The sequence below is a fragment of the Ochotona princeps genome, chromosome 3, assembly GCF_030435755.1.
Source record: "Ochotona princeps isolate mOchPri1 chromosome 3, mOchPri1.hap1, whole genome shotgun sequence".
In the NCBI taxonomy this organism is placed as follows: Eukaryota; Metazoa; Chordata; class Mammalia; order Lagomorpha; family Ochotonidae; genus Ochotona; species Ochotona princeps.
In genome coordinates, this window is record NC_080834.1 from 91344267 (window position 1) to 91358981 (window position 14715).

Genomic DNA, 14715 nt, shown 5'->3' on the forward strand with positions numbered 1-14715 from the left:
CCCTGAATGTTTCACCTAGCTGTCTCTGCCTGTTCTTAGCTTGGAGGTTGTCTCCTTCAAGAAGCCGGCTCTGGCTGCCTATCGCAGGCAATCTCATACCAATATCGCGACTTACTTTCGTGTTCTATTTGTAAGCGTCACAGGCCAGGTCAACCATGTTCACTGCATGTGAACGCATTATATGATTAACTATTTGTAGAACAAGTGAACCCACTGATGAACTTCTCTATGGATAAAATCTGGAAATCTGGGATTCCCCAAGATTGGACTTAGAAGAAAAATAGAGTTTGTAGGTCAGGGAAAAATCAAAATGGATGGATTCTAAGAAACAGATGCCCTTGGGTCAGATTTGTATATCATCAATCGTCCTTGGGCAACTGCAGTTGGCCAAACCGGATTGGAGACAAAGCTGAGCCGATGGAGAGTCTGGCTATTCCTTTCAATACAAGACCACTCAAAAAAAAAAAAAAAGAGCAGCAAGCGTTGCCCATCCTTAGACTACAACTCCCAGCGGCCCCCGCGCGAGTGCGCCCATTGGCCGGAGCCACTCGGCGGTGGGGCGGGGCGCCCCGCCCCACCGCTCCCCGCCGTTTCCCTCCTCCCCAGGGTTGTGGCCACGCGCAGCGGCGGCGGTTGTTCCGCTTCCCCTCCAGCCCGGGCCGTCGCCATTGCCGAAGGCTCCCTCCCCTCCCCTCCCCGACGCCCGCAGGGCTCCGGCTGCCGCTCGGCCTAGCGGTGCAGCAGCGGCCGCGCTCCAGCGGGACTCGTCTTCCCGCCCCGCCGCCCCGTCCTTCCCCTCCCCGCCGCGCGCCTGGCCCGGGGCGGCTCCGCAGCCCGCCGGGAGCTCGGACGGAGGCGCCTCGCTTGGGGCGGGGACCTTTTCCTCGCCTGGGGTAAGTGTGCAGACAGGCCCCGGGGCGCGAGCCGTCGCTCTCCTTCCTCTTCCCCTCTCGAGCTGGGCCGGGAAGCCGCCACCTGCGAGCCCCGAAGCCGCGGCTCCTGGGGCGGTGGCTTCATTGTCTGCTCCCTTTAGGGGTGTTTTCTTCTCCGGCGTTAGCCCGAAATGGGAAGCTTGCTGAGCTGGGGAGCTCTCAGGGCTGCCAGACCCAGCCCTGTCCGGACCGTGGCGCACCCCGGGCTCTGCCTCCTTCCCTCATGTTTCTGCCTCTTGACCCCACTTTTAACTTCTTTCATTTTTTTTTCCAACCTTGCTTTTACTTCTCAATCGCTTTCCCCGTCAGGTTCATTGCTTAGGAATGTGACTTCGAGTCCTCCCTTTCGCTCTTTTCTCAACTTTCAAGTCTCTGCCCCTTTTTCCACAGATCCCCACGTTGGTAGAAACGCGAGTTTTCCGGGGTGCTGGGGGAGGGAGCATTGAGGGCCCTGTGCCTCAAACCAGAACTTTGATGAGTCGGGGTTTGATCTGGGGCCAGGAGGTGAGCGTTTGAGTCTTCTCAGGTGAAATTGAAGGGGGTGGCGTTTTTGGTTTTTTTTTCCCCCAACGCTTTTGCACTCAAACCTTTTTCGGGCTAATTCTTGAAAGATTGAAAGTCACCCCAAAACTTCAGTGCGCCCAGGTAATTGCCATGATTAAACCCGGTGGAGTGAGGTTTTAGCACTCCTCCACAAAATCCTCCAATCTTAAACTTCCAGGACCCCGTGTGTGTGATTTGAAATAAATTTCAGCTATTTTTAAGAGAACTGTATAAATTATTTTGTTTTTCCAAACTTCCTTTTGCATCAAACAGACCATCGGAACCGGCAGGCCTAAAATTAAGACGAGCTGTATTTTGGATCAAGGTTGTTCACGTCACTTTTTTTTTTTTTTCTGCTCTTACTGAACTCTTCCGCTCTTATAAAGTAGGCAGGATAGTAGGCAGGATATTGAGATGTACAGGAATTTTGGTCCTTTTTTTTTTTCCTGGTAGCATTGTCCGAAAGAATTAACATTAAATGAAGTTGGGGTGGGGTGGGATGGGGGATGAAGACAGCAGATAGTAATTTTTGAAGCAGGTTACAACTTGCCGACTTTGCCTGCTGGTCTGTGGCGTTTGTACAGTGTGAGTGCTGGTTTAGGCGGCTGTGTCTGCCCTGTATCTGCGGGAAGAAAGGCCTTCCTCAGAGCTTCTGTTTGGAATACTGTTGTGAGGTGATGGGTTCACACGTGCACCCTCAGCACTTAATTAGCCTGAGGACTAGCGGGATCCGTGTTTCCATGACGGAAGCTGGCAATTCATGTTTTTGGCCTTATGTAAGACCTGTAGGTTCTCAAACTGATTTTCAGGTTTTGCGAAAAAGGTTGACCAAAATTCAGCATATTTTCTGTGTTCCTTAAATAGTCCATTGTTGTCTTTTCCCTTCCATGGGCTCTGAAAAATAGGGCCTAATAGGGCCTGATGCTCGGCTACAGCACTGGCATCGTTCAGGAGCTGCAGTTGTCCTACAGGTGACCAGTGTCCTGTTGGCTGAGTGGATGAAGTGGAGCAGGGGTCAGGTGGGAAGCCTGGCGGGTTAGTGTCCACTGCTTGGCTTCCTGGTTCTCTCTCCAGGCCTCTGTTTTTGTTTGTTTTGTAACAAGGAGAACTCCTGCATTATTTGACTTCCCCTAAGGCCTGCCGGTTGAACCTCTGTTTAGGGTTATTCTTTTGGGCAGTGTGATATTTAGTGATGAGCCTGCACATGTGAATTCATAAAGCAGCAGTAGGTGTGTGTGTGGAGGAGCTTATCTTCTCCAGGGATTCCTATGGGTCTTCTGATGTTTTTTGATAGGCAGATTTTGAAGTGAACATGATTAATAATAGTTTGTGTTTTTTGTCATTTGTACTTTTTTTTTTTTAAAGATTTTATTATTATTGGAAACCCGGATATACAAAGAGGAGGAGAGACAGAGAGGAAGATCTTCCATCCGATGTTTCACTCCCCAAGTGACCGCAACAGGCCGATGCGTGCCGGTCAAAGGAACCTCTTCCGGGTCTCCCACGCAGGTGCAGGATCCCAAAGCTTTGGGCCGTCCTCGACTGCTTTCCCAGGCCACAGGCAGGGAGCTGGATGGGAAGTGGAACTGCCGGGATTAGAACCAGCGTCCATATGGGATCCCGGGGCGTTCAAGGCAAGGACTTTATCTGCTAGGCCATGCCGCCGGGCCCTTCATTTGTACTTTTTAAAGGAGTTAATTTAGGAAACAGTCACATTCGTTTATGCTTTTTTTTTTAACTTTTTTTTTTTTAAGATTTATTCATTTTATTACAGCCAGATACACAGACAAGAGGAGAGACAGAGAGGAAGATCTTCGTCCAATGATTTACTCCCCAAGTGAGCCGCAATGCGCCGATGCGCGCTGATCCGAAGCCGGGAACCTGGAACCTCCTCCGGGTCTCCCGCGCGGGTGCAGTGTCCCAAGGCTTTGGGCCTTCCTCAACTGCTTTCCCAGGCCACAAGCAGGGAGCTGGATGGGAAGGGGAGCTGCCGGGATTAGAACCGGCGCCCATATGGGATCCCGGGGCTTTCAAGGCGAGGACTTCAGCCGCTAGGCCACGCCGCCGGGCCCCGTTTATGCTTTTAAAACGGTATTTATTTTAATAGCCAGGAATAAAATATGTAGGTACTGTTAAATTCCTCCTGTCTCTCGTCTGTCACTACTGGTTATCAAAAGAATAATGCTCAAATGTAACATCTTTTGACTTTCTGAAAATTTTATATATATATTTAAGTTTTTATTGCAAAGCCAGATATACAGAAAGGAGGAGAGACAGAGAAGAGGATCTTCCAACCATTGATTCACTCCCCAAGTGACCGTAATGGCTGGAGCTGCACTGTTCCAAAGTCAGGAGTCCAGAGCCTCTTCTGGGTCTTTCCATGGGTCTGCTGGGACACAAACATATGTCTATATGGGAGCTTGAACTGTGTGCAGGGCAAAGACTTTAGCTGCTAGGCTATTGTGCCGGGCCCAACCTGAAATTTTTTAAGGTTTACTTGTTTGGTTTGTGTTCTTGCTGTTCCACTTCCCATCCAACTCCTTGCTTGTAGCTTGGGAAAGCAGTAGAGATGGCCCAACTCCTTGGGATCCTGCATCTGCATGGGAGACCCGGAGGAGGCTCCTGGCTTTGGATTGACTACTCCAGCTATTATGGCCACATGGGAGTGAACCAAAGAATGGAAAATCTTTCTGCCTCTATACTTTATAGATCTATCTTTCCAATCGAAATCTTTTTTTTTGTTTGTTTTGTTTTAAGAAAAAGAAGTACAGAGTTTTAAGGGAAGAGAGAGAGAGCAAGAGAGCTCAGGCCAAAGCCAGAGGGACCAGGAGCTTCTTCCAGGACTCCTTACATGGGTGGCAGGGGTCCAATCACTTGGGTCATCCTCCACTGCTTCCTCAGTTGTATTATCCACGTGCTGGGCTGTATGTCACTTTTTGGAGTGGGATTCTGGTGTTGCAGATGACTGGTTAATAATGTGCTGTGTCACAGTGCTGGTCCCAATTTTGTGTTTTTGATTAAAACTTGAAACTGAGCAATCAATGTTCAAGACTTTTTTTTATTATTATTGGAAAGCTGGATATACAGAGAGGAGGAGAGACAGAGAGGAGGATCTTCCATCCGATGTTTCACTCCCCAAGTGAGCCGCAACGGGCCAGTGTGCGCCGATCCGATGCCGGGAACCAGGAGCTTCTTCCAGGTCTCCCACGCGGGTGCAAGGTCCCAAGGCTTTGGGCCGTCCTCAACTGCTTTCCCAGGCCACAAGCAGGGAGCTGGATGGGAAGTGGAGCAGCCGGGATTAGAACCGGCGCCCATATGGGATCCCGGCGTGTTCAAGGCGAGGACTTTAGCTGCTAGGCCACGCTGCCGGGCCCTCAAGACTTTTAAGTCTTCAGATTTTGAACAGTTTGTTCTCAAAGGCCAGTCTAGGGTTAACTATGTGCTGTTACCAGTTTTATTTGTGAAATTAAAAATAATGATCTGTTGAATGTCATAGTCTTCACAGTGATTTTAAAATTAAAAATCTAGTCATTTTATATTTTCTTTTTTTTTTTTTTAAAGATTTATTTTATTTTTATTACAAAGTCAGATATTCTGAGAGGAGGAGAGATAGAGAGGAAGTGGAGCCGCCGGGATTAGAACCAGCGGCCATATGGGATCAAGGCGAGGACCTTAGCCACTAGGCCACGCTGCCAAGCCCCCATTATATATTTTCTATATCAATATGTATATATAGTGGTGCCTTGTCTTTAACTGTTGTAAGAAATTCCATTAGAATGTGTTTATTTAATTATTCATAATCATTTATGTTATTTCTAACTTTGACAGCAATCTTTGTGCACATGGGTATCTATGTAAATACTTTCCTAATAAGGATTCCTAAGTGTATTTAAGTTTTGTTAGATGCCAAATAGCCTTTCAAAAAGACTTTACCAATCTGTGTTCCCTTGTTGAGTTGTGGGAACTTCTTACACAGAATTAGATGTTAATCTTTTGCCTTCTGTTCAAAGATCTTACCTGTTCAGCCTTTACAGAAAACATTCTTCTATGGTCTCTTATTTATTTATTTATTTATTTATTTATTTATTTATTTATTTATTTAAGATTTTATTTATTTTATTACAAAGTCAGATATACAGAGAGAAGGAGAGACAGAGAGGAAGATCTTCTGTCCGATGATTCACTCCCCAACGACCGCAATGGCCGGTGCTGTGCCGATACGAAGCCAGGAACCTGGAACCTCTTCCGGGTCTCCCACACGGGTGCAGGGTCCCAAAGCTTTGAGCCGTCCTGAACTGCTTTCCCAGGCCACAAGCAGGGAGCTGGATGGGAAGTGGAGCTGCCGGGATTAGAACCAGTGCCCATATGGAATCCCGGTGCGTTCAAGGTGAGGACTTTAGCTGCTAGGCCATGCTGCCGGGCCCAGGAGTATTTTTAGTTGCTGGATTTTTTATCTGAATCTCTCTGGAGTATTTTATGGGAGAGGGTTATAAGTTAAAGTCTGAGATAGTTTTGCTATAGAAATGAAATGCAGGCTTAAGTATTTGAGGTGTTTGAGAGTAAGGTGGAATTTCATTGCCTTATTGAGATTAAGAAAGAAGATACTGTAATGGTTTTATTGTAACTATCATAATTGGAAAGAGAGACATGCCATTCTTTGATTCTTAGTTCTTGTCATCCATCTAATTTATTCTCATTTTTTCAAATCCCAGCTCTGTGTGTGTGTGTATATTTATTCATTTGAGAGAATGTGTTGATTCCCATCTGTTGATTCCTCGAATGAACTCAGTGGCTGGATTGGCCTAGGCTAGTCCAGGTCTCCTGTGTGGCCGAATGGGAGACAAGGCTCCAAGTGCTTGAGCCCTCTCTGCTGCTCAGGGTCCACACTCATGCGAAGCTGGAGCCTGGAGCCAGGATAGAGAATGGAACCCAGACACCCCGATACGGAACACAGAGGTCTGCACTGTCAGGCCCATTGGCCACCTGCAGATTCTCAGCTTCTGAATGTACCTTTTTTTTTTTTTTAGGAGTCTGCTTTTACTATGATTTTGATAATCTCACTGTATATTCTTTAGCATCTTAACCTTTCTGGAAGAGTTATTTCTTACTTTCTGTCATTTTAAGACTAATCAGAGGGAATTGGAAGAGTTCAGTAATATTGGTGAAAGGTGATGTTATTTTTTTTTAATTTATTTTATTGTATCGTTGACAATGTTTACATAGTTAATTATGGTTAAAAAAAAGGTTCAGGGGGTATAGGGAAGTGGGTAATACTATTATGTCCATATTGTTTCCATCTTGTATCTGAGATAAAGGGGAATATTGAGGGAGAAGCCCCACCCGGTTTCCTGCCCACCCCAAGTCCCAGGTGCGGGGCATGCTCTGAGATATTTGCTCAAGTTGTTTTAATAGTTCTCTAGTTATGAATCGCTGCCATTTTCGCTCTATGAGGTCGTCCACTGATTGATATGGTCCATCATGAAGTCTCCATTTGCCCCATATTTCGCTGCCAACATATAGCTGAGATGAATGATTGACCTGTTCTGTCTTCTGTCTTTCTTGGTTAGAGTTCTGAGTCCAGCAGTTCGATTGGGGAGATCTCCAAAGAAACTTTGAGGTATTCCCAGACTAGTTTCTTGTATGTTCTAGCAAGCACAGGGCTGAAAGGTGATGTTATATATGTATGCACACATGTGTAAAAACACAACATGCATTACAGGATTTTCAGCTGTCCTTACATCTTGCTTATCAAGCCTTTTTGTTGATAACATTTTTTCTGTGCTAATAGGTTCTCTACGGATAGGCTTTATTTTGATTTTTACCTTTATTTCATAATAACAAAATGCATGTAAAGTCTCACTCAGCTTTAAAAAGTTGCTACTCCTGGGCCTGGTGCTGTGGCCTAGCGGCTGAACTCTTCGCCTTGAACACGCCAGGATCCCGTATGGGCGCCGGTTGTAATCCTGGCAGCTCCACTTCCCATCCAGCTCCCTGCTTGTGGCCCAGGAAAGCAGTTGAGGACGCCCGATGCCTTGGGATTCTGCACCCGCGTGGGAGACCTGGGAGGAAGTTCCTGGCTCCTGGCTTTGGATCGGCACGGCACTGGCCGTTGTACTCACTTGGAATGGAAGATCTTCCTCTCTATCTCTCCTCCTCTCTGTATATCTGACTTTGTAATAAAAATAAAATTTTTTTTTTTCTGAAAGTTGCTACTCCTGGGCCTGCCATTGTGGCACCTGGGGTTTCCTGCTTCAGATCCACATCCCATATCGGAGTGTTCCCATCCCGGCTGCTCTGCTTCCCATGCAGCTGCTAAAGCACCTGGGCATGGGCGGATCATTGCTGCAGTGGCTGGCTTGGCCCCTGCCTTTCACCTTGGGAGTCCCTGCTGGAGTGCCAGGCTCCTGACTTCCTCCTTGCTCAGCCTGGCTGCTGGAGGCCTTCCGGGAGTGAACCAGCTCATGGACGACCTGTCTCAAACATTCTTTCATGTTATGAAAGTAAGCATCAAGAAAATTCCTACTGTTAACTTGGAGATTATTTAGTAGTATTTAGACCAATGAGTGAGCATAATTGTTGTCTAATAACCACAAGAACAGTGATAGTTAGGGTAAAGCATCGAGACAAATTTCAGGTACTTCAAAGAGCCAATTATTAAAGTAGCCCTTTTGTAATCTATTCCTAACGTTTTCCATCTTCCTGAAATGTTTGGAAAGAGCAAAGTTGATTTTCTTTTCTTTTTTTTTTTTTAGATTCCAATTCTATTATCTCTAGCAAAATTGTTTTTTATTTTGGGGGGGGATGTTTCTTGCCAGTGCTTTGTCTTCATGTGTTATTTATACACGGATGAATTTTAAAAAATATATTTATTTCAGAAAGAGATTAGAAAGACAGAACTTCCATTCATCAGTTCACTCCCTAGATGGATTAAAGCATCTTGAACACTTCCTTTGTTCTCCTTAGAAATTCTTACAATTGACTTTTTTTTTTTTTTTTAAATTGCAAAGGCAGATATACAGAGAGGAGGAGAGACAGAAAGGAATATCTTCCATCCACTGGTTCACTTCCCAAGTGGCTGCAGTGGCAGGAACTGACCCAATCCAAAGCCAGGAGCACAGAGCTTCTTCCAGGTCTCCCACACGGGTGCAGAGTCCCAAGGCTTTGGGCCGTCCTCGACTGCTTTCCCAGGCCACAGCAGGGAGCTGGATGGAAAGTGGGGCCACCAGGATGTGAACCGGCACCCCTGTGGGATCCTGGCGTGTGCAAGGTGAGGACTTTAAATCACTAAGCCTCCGCTTTGGGCCCAAATTATTTTTAAAGTATAAATAACACTATGGTGAATATCTTTTTGCATAAATCTTATAATGTCTGATTGTAACTTTTTTTTATTAAAATTACTTTTTTTTAAATTTGAGAAGCAGGGTGGTCCCCTGGACTGTTCACTTCCCAAATGTGTGCAGGGCAGGCAGTCGAGAAGGAACCCAGCAGGTATCCCCCCAAGTGAATGACAGGAACCCCAGTCCTGGAGTGGTCACTGCGGCCTTGGTGTTTGCATGAGAGGAAATTGGAACACTGATGTCATAACCACTGGGCATCTGTTCCTGCTCTGTGGATTTAACTAATCCTTTAGAGATTTATTTATTTAAATGATTTTCCATTTTTCTGCATTGCTGATTTCTACTTCATTTTCTTAGGTTGTGCTTTTTCTAACTTATTGAATTATTGTTTCTTATGTGTTTATTTATTTGAAGGACATAGTTCTAGAGAAGGGGGGAGGCAGAAATCTACCTGCTGGTGCATTCCCCAGATAGCTGCAACAATGAGTGGCTGAGTCAAATTAAAACCAGCACTTCTTCTGGGTGTCCCGTGAGGGCAGAGGGGCCCAAGCACTTGAGCTATCTTCTGCTGCTTTCTTAGGCACATCAGCAGGGAGCTGGATCAGAAATGCAACAACCAGTTCTTGGACTGGTACCTGTATGGAATGCTGGCGCTTGGCAGGCAGAGGCTTAACATGATGTGCCATAGTGCCCCTTTTAATAATCAAAACATTTAGTGTTCTTTTTTGTTTTGTTTTGTTTTTAAAGATTTATTTATTTTTATTGGAAAGGCAGATATACAGAGAGGAGAAGAAACAGAGAGGAAGATCTTCCATCCACTGGTTTACTCCCCAAGCGGCCACAACGGCTGGAACTGAGCCAATCCAAAGCCAGGAACCAGGAGCCTCTTCTGGATCTCCCGCAAGGGTGCAGGATCCCAAAGCTTTGGGTCGTCCTGGACTGCATTCCCAGGCCACAAATAGGGAGCTGGATGGGAAGTGGGGCTGCTGGGATTAGAACCGGCGCCCATTTGGGATCCTGGTGTGTGCAAGGTGAGGACTTTAACCAGTACGCTATCGCGCTGGGCTCACATTTAGTGATCTTAACTGGTGTCTTAGTAAATCTTTGATTACCACAATAACTTACATGAGCAGTATTCTATTTACTACTTTCTAAATAGTTGGTACTTTTAATTTTGATTTTTTTATAAGATTTATTCAATTTTTATTGGAAAGTCAGGTACACAGAGAGGAGGAGGAGAGACAGAGGAAGATCTTCCGTGCACTGATTCACTCCCCAAGGTGCAGCAACAGCTGGAGCTGAGCTCATAAGGAGCCAGGAACCTCCAAGTCTCCCACATGGGTGCAGGGTTGGGATCCCGTGCAGCTGGATTGGAAGCGGGGCCACCGGGATTAGAATTTGTGTCCATATGTGATCCTAACGTGCAAGGCAAGGAGTTTAGCTGCTAGACTGCTGCACGGGGCCTATTTTATTTTGTTAGTGACTACTGTCTTAAAATGCTTTTAAATTTATTGAACATTTTTTGTGACTTAAAGCATAATCCATGCTGTAGTTGTTCTGTAGAAACTCAGAAGCTCTATCGTTCAGCTCAGACTGCTGCGCCCAGCCTGTTCCAGGGCCTGGACAGTGGTGAGTGAGTAAGTTGTTTTTGACAGATCATGTCCTGTGCGTGTTGATGAGTGCTACCTGAAGCAGTAGTTCCTTATGATCTACATGCTTGGTTCTTTTTTCATTTCCCAAATTACTTTTGGTTATTACTTTTCTTTCAGCTGCTGTGTTTCCTTCCCTGAAAACATTTATAATTAGGTTGGCTCACTTTTTCTGTCCTGTGTGTAAGCTGCTCAGATGTTTGTCTTTTGTATCACTGGTTTGGTTTTCCCTTTGCCTCCATTGTTGATTTTATTTCCACTATTGTAATTTTGGTTTCTGCATCCTTTAAAAATTGACCATGCTCCCTTCCTAAATTATTCCCTTTTTATCTTGGACTTCTCTCTCTCTCTGTTTGCCAAACAACATTTGTAAGTTAATTCTTTGTCCTCAAGTAATTTAACTTCGAAGTCAGTTCTACATTTGTGTGAAGGAGAACTTTCCCTCTTCCTTGTGCAGCTTTGTTTCTGGTTGGGTTTTTTCTTGTTTGTTCGTTGCTGAATAGTAATTGGTTAGAGTATCTGTAAACTGTTATTTCTGGATTGTCCTTGCCTGGTCCGTGGATTGGGGTGCTGGTGGCATCCTCTTCTCTGGTGTGTTGCTTTGGGAGGTGACTACCCAGCTGTTAGGCTGGTGTCCATGGGGTAAGAGATCCTCTACAGTGGCTGGCCTGGGCTGGGGCCGTGGTGTCCTGTGCTGGCTGCTTCTGCCCGTGGAACTTGACCTCTGGATGACATGCTGTGTGTGGGGTGGAGCTGTTCCTGGGACTGTTTTTAAAACTGAAGTAACCACTTAATGCAGTCAAATCAGTCTTGACCTTCAGCTTTAGGTGGTAGATTATTATTCTGAATTTTGTGATGTTTTGAGATCTAGTGAGGTAGAACACTCTGCATATAGATATTGCCTCTCCCACTCCTCCTTCCCATTTTGAATGGAGGTCTGGAGTTTGCGACCAGGTTTTCTCATTTCTTCTTGCTGCTTTTTTTTTTTTTCTTTTTAAAGTAATCTTTGGTGACTGTTGGTTACCTAATCGCTCCCCATGAGGCTGGTTACAGGCAGTTTTGAAACATTCTGAGCCTCCCTAGCCTCCTTCATGCTTGGTCATTGTTTCATTTTTTAGTGTAGCAATTGGGTAGTAGCCAAGAGGAAGAAAGAAAAAAGATCACATTTGAATTACAAAATTTCTTTACGCTCCCAGTTTCCTCTGTATACAGAGATCTTCCTTTCTTTCTCTGCCTGCCAAATTCCTTCTCATCCTTCAGAGGCCACTTCTTACCTTGCCCAGTTCCTGTCTTAGACACAGAAATCCTGGATCTCTTTCCTGCTGGATTCCACTGAGTTAGCTCATTGCAGAGCAATCATGTCCTAACTATATTCTACTTTCTGTGAGTGTAAACGTGAGGTTAAATCTTTGATCTCTAGTATCTGACACATTTTGAAGTTTTTTTTTTAGCTTTTGATGATTACATAATTAAAAAGGATGCCTGCCCAGTTAGGGTGGGAAGAATGGAGGAAAGAGGGAAAGTGGAAGAGACAACTGTTTCCAAATTTCTTTTTTCTTCCTGTATCTGGAGAAAATAGGGACAGAAGGGGAGAGGGATCCTTCTAGCAGCCCAGCCACATCAGTATCCAGGAATGGGGGACAGCCACCTGAAGTCATACCATGTTCCTGATGTGGGGCATGTTCCTAGTGTACTGCTTAACTGGCTTCAGTAGTTCTGCGATGCTGCTGATTTTGTTGCTCCAAGGATGAGGAAATCCTTTCCAGGTCCATTGACTGGCATAGTCCACCTTAGAGTCTCCACTTGCCCAGATACCGCTGTCAATGTTTGGCCAGGAGAGCTGTCCAATTTGTTCTGTCCTCCATGGTACTAGATGTCCTCTGCAGGCTTCAGTGAACTGGTTGTTACACACCCATGTGCATCTGGGCATGGTGACTGACACGTTTTAGATACATTTTAAATATTTAAGTATTTAAATGAGTGAATGTATGGAGAAAGTTAAAAAATTTTTTTCCCCAATTCTAGCAAGTTATGTTCAGGTATTTCTGGTATGAAATGACAGAAACAGTTTTCTCAAAAGTGGAATATGGGTGGATGTTTCTTTTATTTGTTTATGTTTTGCTTTATTCTTTTTTTTTTGAAAGATTTATTTATTTTTATTGCAACATTGGATATACAGAGAGAGGAGAAATAGAGAGGAAGATCTTCCGTCCGATGGTTCACTCCTCAATTGAGCACAACGGCCGGTGCTGTGCCGATCTGAAGCCAGGAGACAGGAACTTCCTGCAGGTCTCCCACATGGGTGCAGGGTCCCAAAGCCTTGGACGATCCTTGTCTGCTTTCCCAGGCCACAAGCAGGGAGCTAGATGGGAAGTGGAGCTGCCGGGATTAGAACCGGCGCCCATAAGGGATCCCAGCGCATTCAAAGCGAGGATTTTAGCTGCTAGGCCATGGCGCCGGGCCCAGATGTTTTGCTTTATTCTGAAGTAAGATTTTTGTGATGGTCGCATGCTGCTTTATTATGAGTGTGAAAACCAAATCCCTCACACTCGAGATTCTCACGGTTCACTATATGCCCTTCATCTCCTTCCTGTCTTATTAGTTAGGCTGTAGACTGTCCCTCGTCTTTGGATCCCATCTCCTGGTTAGGGTTATGCTGTGTTGTAAACGCTGAGGGGCCATGTTAGAGACTGTGCACTTAAAAGTTTCGATTGTCTGATATCCTGGTCTTATCCTGTACGTGTCATGGTTTGTTGATATGTGTTATCAATTGTTACGATCAAGATAAATGGAGAATTTAATTACCTTGTGTTAGAGAAAAGACTAGTGAGTGTATCTTCAACTTTCTGTGTATCTCTGATAGCCTAATTCTGATTCCTTCACAATTGAAGGCTATTCATTCATTGATATATTTTTTTCAGCAAATACTCATTACTCTGGATTAGTTACAGTATTAGTACTAGAGTGGTTAGCAAGACACTGGAACTAGGCTCATAGCGTTGATAATGTAGTAGGGAAGTCCTTTAAAAAGGAGGGGCTGGGCATTTGGTGCAGTGGTTATGCTGCAGTTTGGAATGCCTGCATCTCTTGTTCTAGTGCCTGGGACTGCTTCTGAGTTAGCTTCCTTCTAATGCTTTCCCTGAGTGGCAACAGATGATGGCTGAAGTTGGTGGGGTTCCTGTCTCCCAGTCGGCAACCTGGATTGAGTTCTGGGCTCCAGGCTGTAGCCTGGCCTAGTCTCAACTATTGCCAGAATTTAAGGATGGACAGTCTTTCTCAGTTTTCTCTGTCTCTGTTCCTTTCAAATAAAGTGAAGAATTTAAAAGTAAAATAGTCTTTTTTTAAAAAAGGAAGGACTGAAATAAACAGGTGTGTGAAATGAGATAAGACAGAGTCAGGAGAGATTTCCTGAGAAAGTGACATTCAGGCTAGTATTTTCTAGCGTTAGTAAAGTGGAATGATGGGCAGAAAGGGCTGATGAACTCTTCCTGCCTTGCCTGAGGCTTTCTTTTTTTTGTTTTTAAGATTTATTTTTCTGTGAAAGGCAGAATTAGAGAGAGACGTAGAGATCTTTTATTTGCTGATTCAGTCCCTGAATGGCCATAATGGTCAGCGCTGGGCTGGTTCAAAGCCAGGAGCCAGAAACTTTGGGTCCCCCATGTGGGTGCAGGGTTCCGGGTTCCAAGCACTTGAGCTTGGAACCAGGCACATCAGCAGGGAGCTGGATTGGAAGTGCCTTGGGACTTCAAAGAGTCCTTATATGGGATGCTTGCACTGTTTTTAATACTGAAAGTGCTTGTCTCCGGGAACTGTCTTGGTTCTTAGTCCCAAGCATACGGATTGGTCACCATAGAGCCTTTCAGAAAGCTTATTTCCATAGTGAAGGCATCTGACAGTTACTAGAGAAACAGAGAGAATGGCAACAATCTAAGAGTATAGGAAGAAAGGTTAAAAAGAGATGAAGCTGAACAGTTAGGTGGATACCTGATCTTGAGGGTACTACTGGGCGTAATTTGACAAGCCCATCTGAAGGTTTTGAATAGGAGAGTGGAGTAATAGCGCTATGTGTGTGTGCAGGTTGCTGCCTACATTTGGAAGGATAGACGGGGAGGAACTGAGTGGATACGGGAGGTGAGGTGGACATGATGACTAAGTCACGTGCCTGCTGGCTTAGATGGTCTGTGAGGCATGGACAGGTTTGGCAGTTAGAGCAGTCTGATGGAGATGTGAACCCCTGAGACAAATGAGTTTCAA

General features: G+C 45.2%; 1 protein-coding gene across 1 annotated transcript in view; it reads left to right on the forward strand.

Annotated features, from left to right (window-relative positions):
• Positions 1 to 595: 595 nt before the first annotated feature.
• The window catches only part of PAK2 (p21 (RAC1) activated kinase 2), a 79761-nt gene continuing 65641 nt past the window's right edge, over positions 596 to 14715 (forward strand). Inside the window, exon 1 of the mRNA XM_004577818.4 lies at positions 596 to 893. The gene's annotated coding sequence lies outside the window, so the exon portion shown is untranslated. The remainder of the gene's footprint in view (positions 894 to 14715) is intronic.